General features: G+C 38.7%; 3 long non-coding RNA genes across 8 annotated transcripts; 2 read left to right on the plus strand and 1 right to left on the minus strand.

Moving 5' to 3' along the window:
- Window positions 1–7,189: 7,189 nt before the first annotated feature.
- LOC148409281 (uncharacterized) lies at window positions 7,190–12,413 on the minus strand. 4 transcript variants are annotated; one of them, XR_015868466.1, is made up of 7 exons: window positions 12,238–12,413; window positions 8,185–8,354; window positions 7,876–8,029; window positions 7,630–7,741; window positions 7,506–7,551; window positions 7,369–7,443; window positions 7,190–7,287 (listed from the first exon to the last, which is right to left on the minus strand). It is a non-coding gene; the product is annotated as an uncharacterized LOC148409281 (long non-coding RNA). The 4 variants fall into 4 exon arrangements; XR_015868467.1 differs by lacking the exon at window positions 12,238–12,413 and adding an exon at window positions 9,692–9,733; XR_015868464.1 differs by lacking the exon at window positions 12,238–12,413 and adding an exon at window positions 9,096–9,178.
- LOC148409282 (uncharacterized) lies at window positions 7,999–10,976 on the plus strand. Its single transcript, XR_015868468.1, has 2 exons — window positions 7,999–9,532; window positions 9,615–10,976. It is a non-coding gene; the product is annotated as an uncharacterized LOC148409282 (long non-coding RNA).
- Window positions 12,414–13,212: 799 nt separating the features above from the next.
- On the plus strand, window positions 13,213–16,635 carry LOC148409283 (uncharacterized). Of its 3 annotated transcripts, none has more exons than XR_015868462.1 (5): window positions 13,213–13,416; window positions 14,685–14,817; window positions 14,889–15,080; window positions 15,162–15,259; window positions 15,760–16,635. It is a non-coding gene; the product is annotated as an uncharacterized LOC148409283 (long non-coding RNA). The 3 variants fall into 3 exon arrangements; XR_015868463.1 differs by having other exon boundaries at window positions 14,688–14,817; XR_015868461.1 differs by having other exon boundaries at window positions 13,213–14,817.
- Window positions 16,636–16,683: the final 48 nt, after the last annotated feature.

Raw genomic sequence — 16,683 nt, forward strand, 5'->3', positions numbered from 1 at the left:
CATTAGTTGTTGTGTTTGAAAATGATTCTGCATTCCGCAAATTTGGTCCAAGATTACGTCGTGTTGTTGAAGGACCACTTTTTTTTCATCTGGTCTCCCTTTTATGGGTATTACCTTTTGTTGTATATTCTTATCTTATACAAAATGCATTTTCTTAATAGGCTGTTCATCTTTTAGAATCATGTTACTTTATACAAATATATATATATATATATATATATATATATATATATATATATATATATATATATATATATATATATATATATATATATATATAAAATATACATGTTTTGTTTTTGTTTTTTTCCCCCAAAAAATCTAATACAGGGGGTCCTCAGGTTACGGCAGCCTCGGTTTACAATGTTTCGAGGTTACGAACATGCGCCGTAAACAATTGCGAACTAGTTTCTCGCACGCAGCGGATGAATACACCTCGTGGTCGTTGTGAGCGAGGAAGACAGTGTCTCTCAGGTTGTGTTTTTCTGAAATTCGGGTTACACCATGTCTTAAGAACGGATCCACGCCGTAAGTGGAGGACGCCTGTATGTGGGAGTGGGAATGCTTAACTCCTTTTCCAAGTAGTGAAAGGGTTAATATATAAAAAGCAGCTAAAAGCCATGAAAATCATGTCAATTAAAGTGAGTTGAAAAATTTTTCCGGTGGCGCATTTTACGGGCCATAATTTTTGCAAAAAAGGAACAATGAACGACTTCTTCAGTCCATCATTATGAGCCCATCTTTACTTTGATAATGAATGCAGTTAACTTTGATTTCCTGCTCAGTCTGCTGTCTCAGTGGGGATTTTTATGCTGTGAAACTTGAGTAATGTTCGCTCAACCTATTCAATAGAAACTAGCCCAACTGGGTTCATTTGTGACTGGAGCAAGCAGTGCTCTTATTTTGCAAGCAGTGTAAGCAGCCAAATGCTATCAACGATCATAAAGACATAAAAATGCAAAGTCCAAGGTTTAGATTTTTTTTTAAATGTGTTCTTCTGTTTGCCGCCATACTTTACATGAAATATGTGGGACAGATGCTTTCCATTCTAAAGTGGCCACTCCCTATTGACTATGTGGCTTATATTTAAACTAAAATAATCTTTGGGTATAACCGTAACAATGCCACCCACAGTATAAGAGCTTTCTCTTCAGGTTTGGCAAACGGTTACAATAGTTATGCTCATGAAGTTTTTTTTTATTACTTTTTTGTCCTACATAAACTGAGGAGCGCTTAAATAATATAGTTCATGAGGTCTCATATAATGATAACCGTTTAGAATGATGTCTGCTGTACATTATTCATTCCAATGAATAAGTCAACACGGATGTCAACAGGTGTCACAAACTCACTGGCAGGCTGTCTCCATGGTTTTAAATTTCCTCCTCACACCTCATGTGTCACTCCAGACTGCTGTCCCAACAACAGCCAACACACAACACACACCCATGTGGGTCAACTGAACATAACACTGTTTGACTTGACACAGAGTGACAATAGGAACAATGATTGAGTTTGAATGACATGTACTGTAAGTATACTCATGCCGATTTTTTGCTTATGATTTGACCATAGAAGAAAAGATTGATAATTGGTAAAAATCAAAAATCAAATCACATCGTAGTTACGATTTCTGTCGGAGGGTCTTTATGACTGTGAAGTCCAATAAATTTCAAGTATGATTGTCACGCATTTGTAAAAAAAGTGTTCAAAAGGGTGATCGGTACTAAATAAAATGCGCTGTTGTTAATGAAAATTTTCTAAAATTTGAAGAAAACTTTCAAATTTTGTATTTAGCCAGAGACTTGAAGTCCTAATTAGGATTTGGCGTGCCACATAAAATGAAGTGGCAGGCCAGATTTGGCCCCCGGGCATTGAGTTTGACACCTGTGGTATAGAAAGTTGTACAGTATTTAATATTTAGTCGTACTATTTGTGTATTAGTAATAAATGGTTGTTAAATACAAGACTACACATGATCAGGATTTTGGACCACATTAGCAAAAAAAAAAAATGTGATCACCAATCAATTCTATATTGACATTTTTTTTGTATTTACTGTGCAGTCAAAGCTATTTGTTAGGTATTTGGGACTGTATTGACTATTAAAACGTACATATAATTGAACTGAAATGCATTGTGGTAAAAACAATGAGAATTAAACCCCAAAAAAATCTTCTCAAGGAAGTATTATTTTATGGATCAACGACATCATGATCATCGCCGTAACAAATTAAATATGGATTGAAGTCAACATCCCAGTTTCACTTTGAAATTTCTAACTCAATGAGCTCCGTTTTGTGAATGGCATAAATCCTGTATGCTGCCTACCATATCGCTGCAGGCGAGGCGGGTTAGACCAAATGTTAGTCATTTTGCAGACAGGTACAGTCTGACTACACCTCTGTGTGACAGGTCACAGCCAGTTTCATTTATGGCCTATCAGAATGTCTCCTTTCATTTTCTTTAGATGCGCCACTCTTACCACGCCCTAACGTCTCAACATGGCAGAAGTTCATCTGATGAATTTGAAATCAGAAGTCATGGTGAAATTGTGGCAAAAATATATTTAAATGCTCTGTATAAGCATTGCTCAATTGATGTCGAGAACTGTTGGGAGTAATGCATTACAAAAGTAATGTAATTACTGTAATGCGTTTTGCTGTAACGCTGTAGCGTAATGCATTACACACACACACACACACACACACACAAAAAGAACTTTTTTACTTTGTACAAATGAGAGTAACGCAATGTAATTTATGCTTTAAAATACATTGCGTATTTAACCTGAAAGTGGTGTTTTTCCCCAAATTCACCAAAAACACGAGATCGGACGAGAAGGGTCTGGGGCAAAATGTTAACTTCCCATTATTAGTTTCTACTACAGCAGGGATGAGTGCGGCAACAGCAGGCGACAGGTTGAATATTGACGTTACGTAAACAAGATGGACATATGTCCATTACTTTCGTTAGTCAGAGATAAAGACAAGAAGAATATACCTAATAGTTAGGTACACTTTGTGCACAACACCTTAAGAGCTGTCCACTTCACCAAATAGCACCAGTAATTTGACAAACTATTTAGAGTGGGGGAATAGTACTGTGAATAGTGAATAGTACTGTGAAATTAGCGAAAAGAAAACACACAGAGTATTGAGAGTGGGGAATAAAACAAAGCAGGCAAAATGATCGTTCTCTTGTTCAGCTATGCCACTTCCACCTCGAGGTCCGGAGACTCGTGGCGGAGTATGTCGTACGTAGAAGATATGTTGCCACCTTCCACAGTGGATTCGCCTGCATTTCGAAACCTTGTCAGCGAGATCACTGTCGCGACTCGCAACAATGACAAGGTAAGCTAACACTAATTTTTACTGTAAAATTACTATTAATAATAGTCTATAAATAGTTCTGGTCAATGTGTATCAAGATGAAGCATACAAAAACTCATGTTTAACAGTATGTTAAACACAATAACGGTTATGTTGGATAGCTGCTAACGTTAGCCCCACCGAAACCATCTATTTTTTTAAACGTCTCTCCCTAACCTAGCCGACTGAACTTGAATTTGAATATTAAACATTGACATTGTGGAATGCACTAACTGTTTCTGCCTAAAGCATAAACAATGCATCACTATGCTGTGAAGCTAGTAACTTGCCCAGCACTGGTCAAGAATGTTTTCCGTGGAGGGACGCTTGTATAATTAGAAGGAAGAATATGAGTCCTGTCAGTCTGCTAAAATGAAATCGATTCAGCAAGAAACATGGCTTGGACAGTTGATTTGCTTTATTGGTCCACCGAAAAACAGTGTGGAGGTCCAAAACTGACCCTGACAGGGCGATTCTACTCCATCCGCCGCAGTCCGCATCCGCATCGACCGAAGCACACCTGCGCGTACTGCGTACGTCTTTTGATCCGTCTCAAGCGTCCGCAGCGTTACACGTTCCTTGGGAAGTTAAACTCAACACAATGCATACTGAATATGTTACGCATGCTTCATTTACAGTGGGTGAGTACATGCAACATTCGTTTTAAATTTTAGGTGAATTAATTGAATGGCGACGCAAACAGTGATATATATTTGTTCACGCGTTAGTGCCAATTAACAGGAGGAAAGCGTTTGCTCCTTTTGTCTCAATGGCAATGGCACAGACAAGCAGAAGCAGTCACTTTTGGCTTCATTAACTCAATTAGCAAAACAAAACGCTATTTTGCCTTTGTATCTGAATGTAGACACCCCCCCCCCCCCCCCCCACCCCCCTTTTGGTGCTTTCTGAACTGTGGAATTGACCACGGCGGATGGCAACGGTCCAGGTTTTTCAAGCCTTGCGTCAAGTTGAGGGATCGCGGCGGAGTGCAGTGGATGCAGTGGAATCACCCTTGAGTGGTGAGAGAGTGGAATAAATCTTCATCCCGCTCTTTAAATATTGACACATGTCAAGTAAAAAGCGGAAAACTTTCAATTATTTGTAAATTAGAAATTGAAGCTGTTGTGATAGCCTCTAACCACGAAACGCAAAATACTGTATGTGTGAAACATTGACTGGAAAATGTAGGTACAGTGGACCCCCGTGTTACAACTTCCCTGATTGACGACATTTTTATGTTGTGACGTGGAACACTGAGTTTTTTCATCCCCGCTTTATGACATTTTTCCTGTTATGAGACCGAAACAACGGTCATGACCCTAGGGGCTTGGCTGTATTTGTGTTGTTTTGCCTCCATCTGCTGGCGTTTTTAGGTAATTGCACTTATTTACTATTGCCGGCTAACTGCTTCCATGCAATACGTGACTACAATGCTGGTCTGCTATTTGTCGCCTACTCACGGAGATGGTGGTCTGCTATCGGTTGGCCTCACTTGTTTCATAATGGTGGAACAGTTAAGCTTTGTTCGATTGTGAGTGGTTGCAAAACCATATTTATAGTCCATTTTACTGCTTAATTCAAAGTTGAAAGGGTTAGCCATGGGTCCCAAGATTGCTAGTGATGTTAAAGAGAGAAGTAAGAAGACGATTTATTTGGAAACGATGCTGGAGATAACCCTTATTAGGGAATATGGGCATAACAAGCAGCACTCAAAAGATAAATAAATTCATTCTAAATTTTGTATTTATGATGTTTTCTGATTGTATTCATGTACATTATATATACATAGCACTTACTATACTATTTTGGTCCCAATTTTCAGTATGTACAATTTTGATGTTTTTACCTGGGGTTCTAAACGCATTAGCTATTTAACATCGTTTTGGATTGCCCGTCAAGCGATGAATTCGCCTTACGACCCCAACTGCAGAACGAAATAATGTTGTTACACGGGGGTCCACTGTACAGTACTTCAAGCGTTATTGCATTACCATAAAAGAACAGCCATTTTGCTCCAGCCATGGCTATACAGTAGTACTGTAGTATTGTGCTTTAAAATCAGATTACAGTTGTATCATTGCCTCAAAATATTAAATCTGGAACGCCAATTTAAAAACATAATTGTAATAGCAATAATATTAATATTATAAATAATAAAAGTACAACGTACTGTCAATAATTCTGATTGGATTCATATTTTCTTAGTCATGCGTTTAAAACTGAGAATAATTTAGGACACATAAGCATGTTGCAGATACACTTGATCACATTACCAACTGTAAACACCTGTAAAATTGTTTCTGTGTAGCATTCTAACATATAGCGATTAGCGAACACTTGGCATTGTTCTAATGGATATTAATTGCAAATTTGTTCTTTAAATACACTAGTGATAGAGAGTGAGGCTTTTGGAAGCACCAACCGATTTTCCATAGTTAATCTAAGCAGGGTGAAATTCGGGAAACTTCAGTTAGAGTGACCTCTTCTGACGAGAGGCAAGACTGCAGCGGATATAAAACACCTTCGTTTTGTTTTTCGAATTCAAATGATATTCACACACATATGAGCAGTAAAACTTAAAATCAAATACAATTTAAAAAAATTACATCTGGTCGGACTCCTACCTGAAGGAGTTCAAAACCTGGACAAATTAAGTGTGATGAGAACGTAGTTAAGTGTAAGTTTAACTTGGATTTTTGTAAATGACCAACTCCTGAAAAGTTGGCAAATGTTACAGAAGCACTAAAAGCAAATCAATTAATTATTTTCCCAGCCCTTGACCGCAGAACAAAGCTAAAAATACAAGGGAAAAAAAACAACTTTCTGAAAATATGTTGTTATAATGCAACTTTTAAATATGTAAAACAAAACTTAAAAACGAAAATCAGTAAAAAAAACAAAATCAACAACTGGAATAATAAACTATACAAAAAACATCACGAAAACCTGACTTTTTGAAAAAGTGCTTTTTTTTTTAATCCAAATTGTTGCAGCGGTAGCTCGACAGATCTTTTTGGGAGTCGCTAGCAGGTTATGCCACGTAATGGTACCTGCTCTTTTTAGGGAACCAGGCACCAACCATGGTCCTCCAAAATGGCAGGCTGCAAGCTTGGCTTCCTGGCCACAGTTGACACAAGTTACGGTCGTCCACGTCTCTGTCAATATCGGTCTGCACTTGACTGTTTCTCATCACCTTGAGAGCCACATTTTTTCGTCGGGCGAGCGCCTTGCTGCTCCCCAGCCGCCATATGGGCTCCTTGTGGGGCTCAGGTGGATGCTGTGCTCCTGGATCACCTCCCTGACACATTGGATCCATTGCCTTCTTCTGCTCAATGCTGGATGCCTATTGATTAGGAGGATGGTCAACATCAAGAAATATCAGTATTTATTCATTTGTTGACATTGTTCATTCTGATTAAACATGATTATGTCCTTTCTTATTTTAACAGTGTTTTGAAGGCCAATGAATCATTTGACTCTTAAAAAAAAAAAAATTCTCTTTTCTACCAATGTCTAAAATTAATATGTGTATTTTAAGTTTACAGTAAAAAGTTAAAACCATTCATTAAAAAAAAAAAACTTTTGATATTTGTTTCACAGCCTTTCATTCAAGTGTGTGAAATTTTAGTTGAGTTCTCCAATTACATAACATGTACTTTTTTTTTGTAATGAAAGTAATCCCTGTATGTTCACAGAACAATCCCAACAAAGATGAAAAAAAGAATTATCTGGACACAAAAAGTCAGCTTAAGTTTAGGAGCTTAAAAATGTCATTATGTCAGTAGAGTGTGCAGATCAGAAGAGGCAGATCATCTGACCTTGAGAACAATGTTGCTCATTGTTGATATGCATCCCACCCGAAGAGCAAACTTGCAGGGGTCTCCCTTAACGTCCTCTGTCAATCCTACTCGGGGGTCTGGGGGAGGAAAATTAAATTAGAAATCAATTACTTCATGGGAATGACAAAAAGATGAAACGTGTGTTAAGTTGGATTCACAAGAAGTTTTTGCTCATAGATGTTTTTGCTGCTGTCCTTGGAGTCCTCCACCTCCTTGCTGATGATGAGGGACATCTCAAAAGAGAAAAAGTGTAAATTTGGACTCTTTCAGTGCAGCATCTTTTTCCTGTACAGACCTGTGATGGATCAGCTTGCCCTGTGACTTGACGGTTTCCTCAAAATCTAAGTGAAGAGGGAAAGCAAGGAAATTACAGCTCAACAGTTAATAAATGTGTGGTCTTGTCTTCCGTTTTCAGTCACCTTCCAGCACGGCCAGATGTATGGCATCCTTGGCTCTCTTGGGAACGCTCAGCATCACCTCCATGGCATTCTTGAGCTTGCCGTTGTCTTCTCCAACGCAGTTTAGTAGATCCTAAAAACAAGCATATACTGTCCAATTAACAAGGTAATTTGCTGGGGGTTTTTTTCATTGAAATATTCACAACTTGAGACAGAAGGCATGACTGATGATATCGTCTCTTGTAACAAACATTTTTTGTTACCCACAATGTACAAGGCGAATTCTGTGTACTTTGACTGAATGTAGTTTTCAACATTTGTGGTGCGGCTCTGTAAGAGTAATTGTCGTTTTATCCATTCCAGGGTGTCCTGCGCCTACTGCCAAAAGATGGCCTGGATTGGCATCAGCTAGCCAGCAACCCTAATGAAGATACAGTAAGCTAAAAATAATGGATGGCTGGAACATCCAAGAAAACACCCTTTATAAAAATATAGAGTGATGTTGCAAAGGATCACGTCAATATTTTTTCGTTTTAAGCTCATATTTTCGTTAACAAATTTCATACAGTTACTTACTTTTTCTGAGGTCTGGTAGAAGGGCACAGACGCAATGACCACCTTGTGTTTGTCCTCTGTATGAGCTGCAGCCAGTTGGACGCCCTGTCCTCGGCACAGTCTCTGATGATGTGATAGTTGGTTTTCCAAAACGCAGAACGTAGGCCTTACTGTATGCTCGAGTGAGTCCTCTGTAGGTGGTAAAAACAAAGGATTGTTGCAGCATGAAAATTCAGAATTATTTCAAAAATATTATTATTGGCACTAGTTTACTCATGCACTCAATCTGTAATTACATTATTCAATTTACACAACAAAAATAATTTCATCTCTAAAAACTCACGGTACCTGGCTTATATTAAAAAGCTCCCTTTACATTGACATTTGGCATAAAGGAAGTCCACAAATCAATATTTACTCCTTCTTGTGTAACAAGTAAATAGCCAGGGGGCTATTTGCAACCCGAAGTTACTTAAGTAAAGTCCCGAAGTTGCATTCCTGAAGTTTGAATGTTATCATTTCAATTCTGTTTTTTAGCACCGTCGGAGAAAGTCCAAGCTGCTTTAAAAAGCAAACGTAGCAGGGCAGGTGCAAACTGTTTACTACGACGCAAGAACAAGGCAAAACTGAATTACAAGTAATGTAACTGATACACAAACGCAATCTACCCATAAAACATTAAAGCACGCTCAATTTAGAACCGGCTACCAATTCAAAGGCTCCTACTACGAGCGGGCATATTCTCCGACAACAAACAAAACAAAACATCAAAACCAAACAAGTAAGCGCGATGAAAAAAAAATCGATTTGGAGCTACATTAAAAAACATTAATGGTCAAAACAAAAGCTTCGTAATGACAAGTAGCATAGGAAGAAGTTATTGTATCCATCGGAGTAAAGGCATTGTATGCATTTATCATTCAAATTGTTACTTTAAAGCAGCCATGTCCAAAGTCCGGCCCGGGGGGCAAATGCGGCCCGTGGTCAATTTACATCCGGCCCGCAGCCTCTGTCATAAAATCAATAACGTCTGACCCGCATGGAGAATGAATACAACGAGCAGCAGCGCTGTTACGTGTGTGTGCTGATTGCTGCCATCTATAGGCTCAATTAGGAACAGCAAATTAGTATATGAGTAATTGACTGTATGAGCCCCTAACTTTCTAAAATGGCGACAATCAACAAAAGGAGGAAAGTTGACTGCGAGGGCTGACGGTTCAAGGATGAGTGGAAATTGGACTATTTCTTCACCGAAATACGGAACAACTGGGTCTCCTTCATTTGTAAAGAGACAGTGGCTGTTTTTAAAGTGTTCATGTGAAGCGACATTACCAAACAAAACACGCTGACGTATATGGCAAGATCACAGGTAATGAACGCAGCGAAAAACTGAAACATCTTGAAGCTAGTTTCATCTCACAGCAGCAATATTTTACAACTTTTACCGACAGCTGGATAAGGACAAGTCCGAGAGATTCGAACATTTGGCAAGAAAATGCTAAGCTGCTTCGGGTCGACTCTCACTTACAAGACATCTTGCGCATCCATACTACCGCCATAGAGCCACACCTGTCCTTTGTCCTGCACTCCAGATCTCAGTTTCACCCATCACACTCATGCGGACGACTCATTTTTCATTTGCGATCAGTCTGAAAACTTTTTTTTTTTTTTAACTTTTCACTCCAGAATAATAACCATTTAAAAATACAATCATTTATAGTTACTAATGTCATATTTTAAATGAGCCCTTGCACTTGTTGATATGACTATGACTTGTTCGCTTCTGTTATTGTGTTTACAATTTTTATAAGTATTAAACTGCCATGGTGAGATTTTTTTTTCACGTTTCAAATGTAATTTGCACCCAAGAGTACAATTACTTCTGTTCAGCTGTTGCAAAAAAAGTTCATTAAAGTGTTAATGAAAGTGAATATTCAATTTCAATATTTAATATCAATTCAATTTTGATATGCACGTTTCAAATTAACCAAAACACATGATTAAGATAGCTGAAATTAAAATAAAAAAGCAAATGTGAAACACAGAACGGCTTGCTAAAATGTATTTAAATAATTTGCTGTTATAGGTAAAGAACGCCCGCCAAGGTTGGCCCCCCTACATTTTTAACACACCAACTCTGGCCCCCTTTGTAAAAAGTTTGAACACCCCTGCCTTAGTACTGCTTTTCTGCACTTGGCTTTTATTGTGACCTAACACCAAATTAAACATGAAAACAGTTCTCTTTGAGTCCATAATGCCCCAAGTGCACATCCCTCATAGAAATGGCTCAAAGGGGGAACAGTCATGACCATGGTTAAGCCTTCAGTTGAGGCTTAGCTAATCGGGGTGGGAGAGAGACTTCATTTCAGCTTTGAAGATGATTATGTAATCAATTTATGCTTTTTAGTGTCTCTATTCAATGTGTATTTAAATTAAAAAATTATTTGACCACATTTTTATATTCTCTGAAAAGTGAGAAATTAAACAATACCTTCAGCCATTTACTTTACTTTTGGGGAAGTTCTCAAATGCCATCAATATATAATGTAAAGACAAAATCAGCTATTAAGTCAAGGTACATTTTGAAGAGCACAAAATAATTAACTGCACTCACAATTTCTAAGTGTATAATTTTGAGCTTATAAGTGTTTTAATTATTAGTAGCAGGTACACATTTTCCTTTTCCTAAAATGTTATCCTCTCTCTGTTTTTATCCTTTTATTCGCCATGTATACTTTTGAATGCACCTTCTGTGACTGTTTAGATCATATACTGTATGTATGTAAAACTATTAGTAAACCGAATTCTGCTCACCTTCACTGTTTTGTTTGTCAACTTGTAATCAGGTGGAAAGCTCGGCAGCCTTTGACCCAAAATGTGCAATTGCATTTTAATGGAACTCAGCGGATTTTATTGATCCATAGGATGAATGCTGGTAGGGGAGCCAGGGAAAAAGATACATAAGGTCTTTTGTCTCATAAGTATGCTTTACTCGTATACACATTCACACCACACAACAGTTCCAGTTAGTAAATTCGAATGTCCCTCATCCAAGTTATGATCGGGAGATATGTAGTGTGTGAAATGGTGCAGTGAAATGGTGGTCAGATGAGCAAACATTGCACCCTGAATGCCAATGTGTTTTATTTCATAAATGTTTTTGGGGGGTTAACAGCATAAGACACTTTCTTATTTATGTAATGTCCTCATGGGGGGATACAGTGGTACCTCGGTACTCGACCGCCTCTATACTCGACCAAATCGGTGCTCGACCAAAAAATTCAAGTAGATAATGCATCGGACCTCAAACAGATTTTCGGTGCTCGACTAGCCGAGCCGAGCCGAGCCGACCCGAACGCGCTCCTCGGCCCTTCTCGGCCAGCGGGTAAGCGCCAGTTCAACTCAGACCGCCAGCGGAGTAAGACGTTTGTTCGAGTATTTCTTCCCGGATTTAAACTTTTTCGTGTTGCTCTAGCCCTTAATAATGGGTCCAAAGAAAGACAGTGATAAGGGGAAGGCAAAGAGGAAAACAATGAGGACCACTATTGAACCGAAGAAGGAAATTATAGCAAAATATGAACGCGGTGTACCTCGCGTCGCAGTTAGCTAGCGTCATCATGGAAGGAGTAACTCCCTCCCGTCCTCTCCACATCCATTCCTGTATGCCATCAACCACTCTCCAAAACGTAAGTAAATTATACAAAATGGTTTATAATGCTTTATTTATCTTTATCTTTATCATGTACTGCTTGTGCACATTTACTTGTGCACACATACTTTCCATTATTTCTTATGGGAAAATTGCTTTCGGTGTTCGAACAAATCGGTGCTCGACCACCACCTCAGAACGGATTATGGTCGAGTACCGAGGTACCACTGTACTTTCAACAGCTTTACTCGTATACACGAGTAAAGTGGGGGGTACTATCAACAGCGGCCAGAGGCGGCGCAATTTTGCAATCTCGCAGTGACCAAAACCGGGCTAAATATTGTGCTAACAATGTTGCGCTATCGTTAGTTTAGCACAGTAACTATGGTTCAACAGCTGTTAAGTGAAGCAAACGTTGCACATACCAGTTGTCCCAAGTTATCGCTTCCGCCTTTCTATAAGCCAGGTGAGTGCTCTTGCTTGGCTCTGTTTTGTATTGAAATTTCAGCTGGCAGTGTTGGATCGCTTCCGGTGACCGCAAAGCGGCCGCCATGATTCATTCCTGCCCCCTGCGTGAGCCGTTGAATGTTCCCGAAGTTGATAGGCTGTGGCGATGCAAAACACGGAAAAAGTTAAAAAAAAATAACTTCACGCGAAAGGCGAATTTCGCTTCTCGTGACCGCGCGCGGCCATTCGCGTCGCTCCATTCGCGTCCATCGCGTCACCCGATGTGCATTCGCGCCCAGTCACGTGAACGCCATTGACTACAATACAAAACTCCGCTTTTTCGCCTCGTTAGTGTTCGGCGTGCACGTACCATTAAACTAAATCATCTTCAAAACATTATTTCGGGTGCAGCCCACGTGGCCTGGTACCAATTGATCCACGGACCGGTACCGGTACGCAGACCGGGGGTTGGGGACCACTGCTCTAGCACATTGTGATACTTACACGACTCTTTGATAAAACAAAATGTTAATTTTAAAAAATCTGAATGCTAATGTCAAGCTCATTATAGGAACGTTGTACAAGTCTCCTGCGTTGGTGGCTATTTCGCTAACGAGAAAGTTGAGGTCTTGCGCGCAAGACTTGAGGTGCATTCAATAACATTCGGAATTTTTAAATTCAAGCAGAATGTACCATATGTCTATTCATTATTAACTTATCTATCATGCATTTATTTGTGAATTAACCTTAATGATCTGCTCTTCCCCAATGCAAAATTTGCCTGGTAATAATAGAATAAAGGATGTATCTTCACTTATTTAAAAAAAAAAAATGGACTCCTACAGAGATGTTATGACAGTTGGCCATTAGCCAAAATGCTTTTTTGCGGGTGGGGCGGGGACCGGGGGGAGGAGTTAGGATGCTGAACTTTTGAGTCCAAATGAAAGCGATGAGAGAGCACATCTTCACGATCATCTCTTTGGTCAACTGAAAATAGTGCATCTACTAAACCTTCTGAGTGCTGCGCGGTGCGATCTGGTGGCTGAAGGGAGGACGCACGATTATCTCAAGACAAAAACTTTTCCTACCAAACCGCTTGGATTTAAACCTGCGGCAAGTTTTGAAAAGAGGGCGGCGAGTTGGATTAAATATGCAGGGTAGCTTTTATTTATTTATTTTGTTTTATTTATTTATTTATTTTTGCTGCCGAGAGTGTATGTAATGCTCTTGAAATTGCAAAATTCTTCATAATATTGTGCCGTTCACGGTTCACGAGTCAAAAGTCAGTTAGTGGACACACATGTATTAGCCAAAGAGAAGAATTCATTACTTGTCGCAACTGAACGTTGTTTTTGTTTTTTTGTTTTTCTTAAAGGGTTATTTCAGCAACCTTTAATAATTACTTAACAGCTTCCCAATTTGCCCTTGATTTTTTTTTTTTTTTACACATATCGTCACCATAGATGATTCTTAGCTCTCTGAGTATCACTATCAGTAGTGTTAGCTGTAGCATATTATCAATGCAGAAGTAATTCAAAATTAAGCATGCAGTAATGCTATTGTGGGCCACTGTAATATTATGCTGTTGCACTAAAAAAAAAATAGATTTTTTTGTTTCATCACTTTACTTTTGCAGTGTTTTTAAAAAAAAGTTTTCTTTGGAGTTATATTCAGAAGAGCTATTGAATTTCACTTTACAGAAAACAAAAAGAAGACTTGTTTGCAGTGTTACAAATTGTTTCAGTGAAATACCAACATGTTAAATCTTCACCATGTTAGTTAAACGAGCCAATGTAAACATACAATGCAAATGTTCCAGGAAAACCACAAGAACATCTTTTAGCATAGATATTAAGTGTGACGGTTGGCAATGAAATGCCGTGCATTCGCCGGAAGAGGGCAATGTTGTATTGAAACCTAACCTAATTTTGTTCTGTTCGATTTCTATATTTTGTATTTCGGTTGAAATGGCTACATATTATTTCTAAGTCCACCGGAGCAATAATATTAATTTATAGATGATTTTCAATCCGTCAGCTATCAGAGTTTATTTAGGGTCGCGAAAGGGGCTTCCGGGAAAGTCATTAACACTGCCGTCATCACGTCAGACGCGACGGCAAGCGCTTATTCATTCAAGACGTAATGTGTTTCCAGCTTTGTCTATCTTTAGCGGCCCTTTTTTGGACAAAGCCGGTATATTAAGGGATTTATAAAGAGAAAAACGACGTTTACTCTTATAGAGACGCAACACAAATGTTGAACACTACATATAGTCATACACAGAATTCACTTTGTACTATTGGGGTAACAAAAAATGTTTCTTACAAGAGAGGATAACATCAGTCATGCCTTCTGTCTCAAGTTGTGACCATTTAAATAAAAAAAACAAACAAACAAACAGCAAATTACCTTGTTACTTGGACAGCAGCCTATATGCTTGTTTTGGGATCTACTAAACTTTGTTGGAGAAGACTACGGCAAGCTCAAGGATGCCATGGAGGTGATGCTGAGCATTCCCAAGAGAACCAACGATGTCATACATCTGGCCGTGCTGGAAGGTGACTGAAAACGGTCAAGACCACTCATTGAGTGTTGAGCTGTAATTTACTTGTGTTTCCTCTTCACTTAGATTTTGAGGAAACCGTCAAGTCACAGGGCAAGCTGATCCACCACGGGTCCGTCCAGGAATGTCCGTCAAAGACGCTGCACTGCAAGAGCCCAAATTTAGACCTTTCCCTCTTTTGAGATGTCCCTCATCATCAGCAAGGAGGTGGAGGACTCCAAGGGCAGTAGCAAATACATATATGAGCAAAAACTTCTTGTGAGTCCAACTTAACACACGTTTCATCTATTTGTCATTCCCGTAAATTAATTGATTGCTAATTGAATTTTCCTCCCCCAGACCTCCAAGTAGGATTGACAGAGGACGTTAAGGGAGAGCCCTGCAAGTTTGCTCTTCGGGTGGGATGCATACCAACAACGAACAACATTGCTCTCAAGGTCAGATGATCTGCCTCTTCTTTGCTCAAAACACCTTAACACAAGAAGCAATTGCGCACACTCTAGTGACATCATGACATGTTTTTATTTAAGCTCCTAGACTAAGCTGGCTTTTTGTGCCCGGATAATTCTTTTTTTCCTCTTTTTTCGGATTGTTCTGTGAACGTTCAGGGGATTACTTTCATTAATAAAAAATACCTGTTATGTAATAGGAGAACTGAACTAAAACTTCATCATACTTGAGTTAAAGACTGTTCAACAAATTTCTAAATCTTTTTTTAATGAGTGGTTTTAACTTATTTCTGTAAACTTACAATACACATATTAATTTTAGACAGTGGTAGGAAAGAGAAATTGGTTTTTAGAGTCAAATGATTCATTGGCCTTCAAAACACTGTTAAAATAAGAAAGGACATAATCATGTTTAATCAGAATGAACAATGTCAACAAATTAATAAATACTGATATTTCTTGATGTTGACCATCCTCCTAATCAATAGGCATCCAGCATTGAGCAGAAGAAGGCTATGGATCCAATGTGTCAGGGAGGTGATCCAGGAGCACAGCATCCACCTGAGCACACCTGATCCCCACAAGGAGCCCGTGTGGCGGCTGGGGAGCAGTAAGGCGGTCGCCCGATGAAAAAATCTGGCCTTCAAGGTGAAGGGAGACAGTCAAGTATAGACCGATATTGACAGAGACGTGGACTAGAGTTACACTGCCTTCACCAGTGTGAACTGTGGCCAGGAAACCAAGCTTGCAGCCTGCCATTTTGGCAGTAATAAAAGTAATAAGAGCATAACCTGCCAGCAAAACCCAAAAAGATCTCTCGAGCTACAGCTGCAACAGTTTGGATTAAAAAAAAAACACACACACAAACAAAAAAAAACACGTTTTCAAAAAGTCACGTTTTAGTGATTTTTTTTGTATAGTTTATTATTATAGTTGTTGATTGGTTTCCAGTGATTTTTTTGTTTACTGTACATTTATTGTTTTTTTAACTTGTACATATAAAATAGACCATCATTGGCATATTTACTGCAAGTTTTATTTATTTATTTACCTTGTTGTATTGTTGGCTTTGTTGTGTAGTCAAGGGCCGGGAAAATAATTAATTGCTTTGCTTTTAGTGCTTCTGTAGCATTTACCAATTTTTCGGGAGTTGGTAATTTATAAATAGCCAATTTACACATGCATTCAACTACGTACTCTTCACACTTAATTTGTCCAGGTTTTGAATCCCCTTCAGGTCTGACTAGATGTAATTTTTTTTTTCAAGTTTTAAAATAAAATGTTTTCAGTTTTACTGCTCATAAGTGCGTGCATACCATTTGAATTAAAAACGAAACAAAAAAATAAACCGTCTTTTAAATACACTGCAGTCTTTCCTTTCGTCAGAAGAAGTCACTATAACTGAAGTTTCC

The sequence above is a fragment of the Hippichthys cyanospilos genome, chromosome 17, assembly GCF_059441005.1.
Source record: "Hippichthys cyanospilos isolate Australia breed blue-spotted pipefish chromosome 17, RoL_Hcya_1.0, whole genome shotgun sequence".
NCBI lineage: Eukaryota > Metazoa > Chordata > Actinopteri > Syngnathiformes > Syngnathidae > Hippichthys > Hippichthys cyanospilos.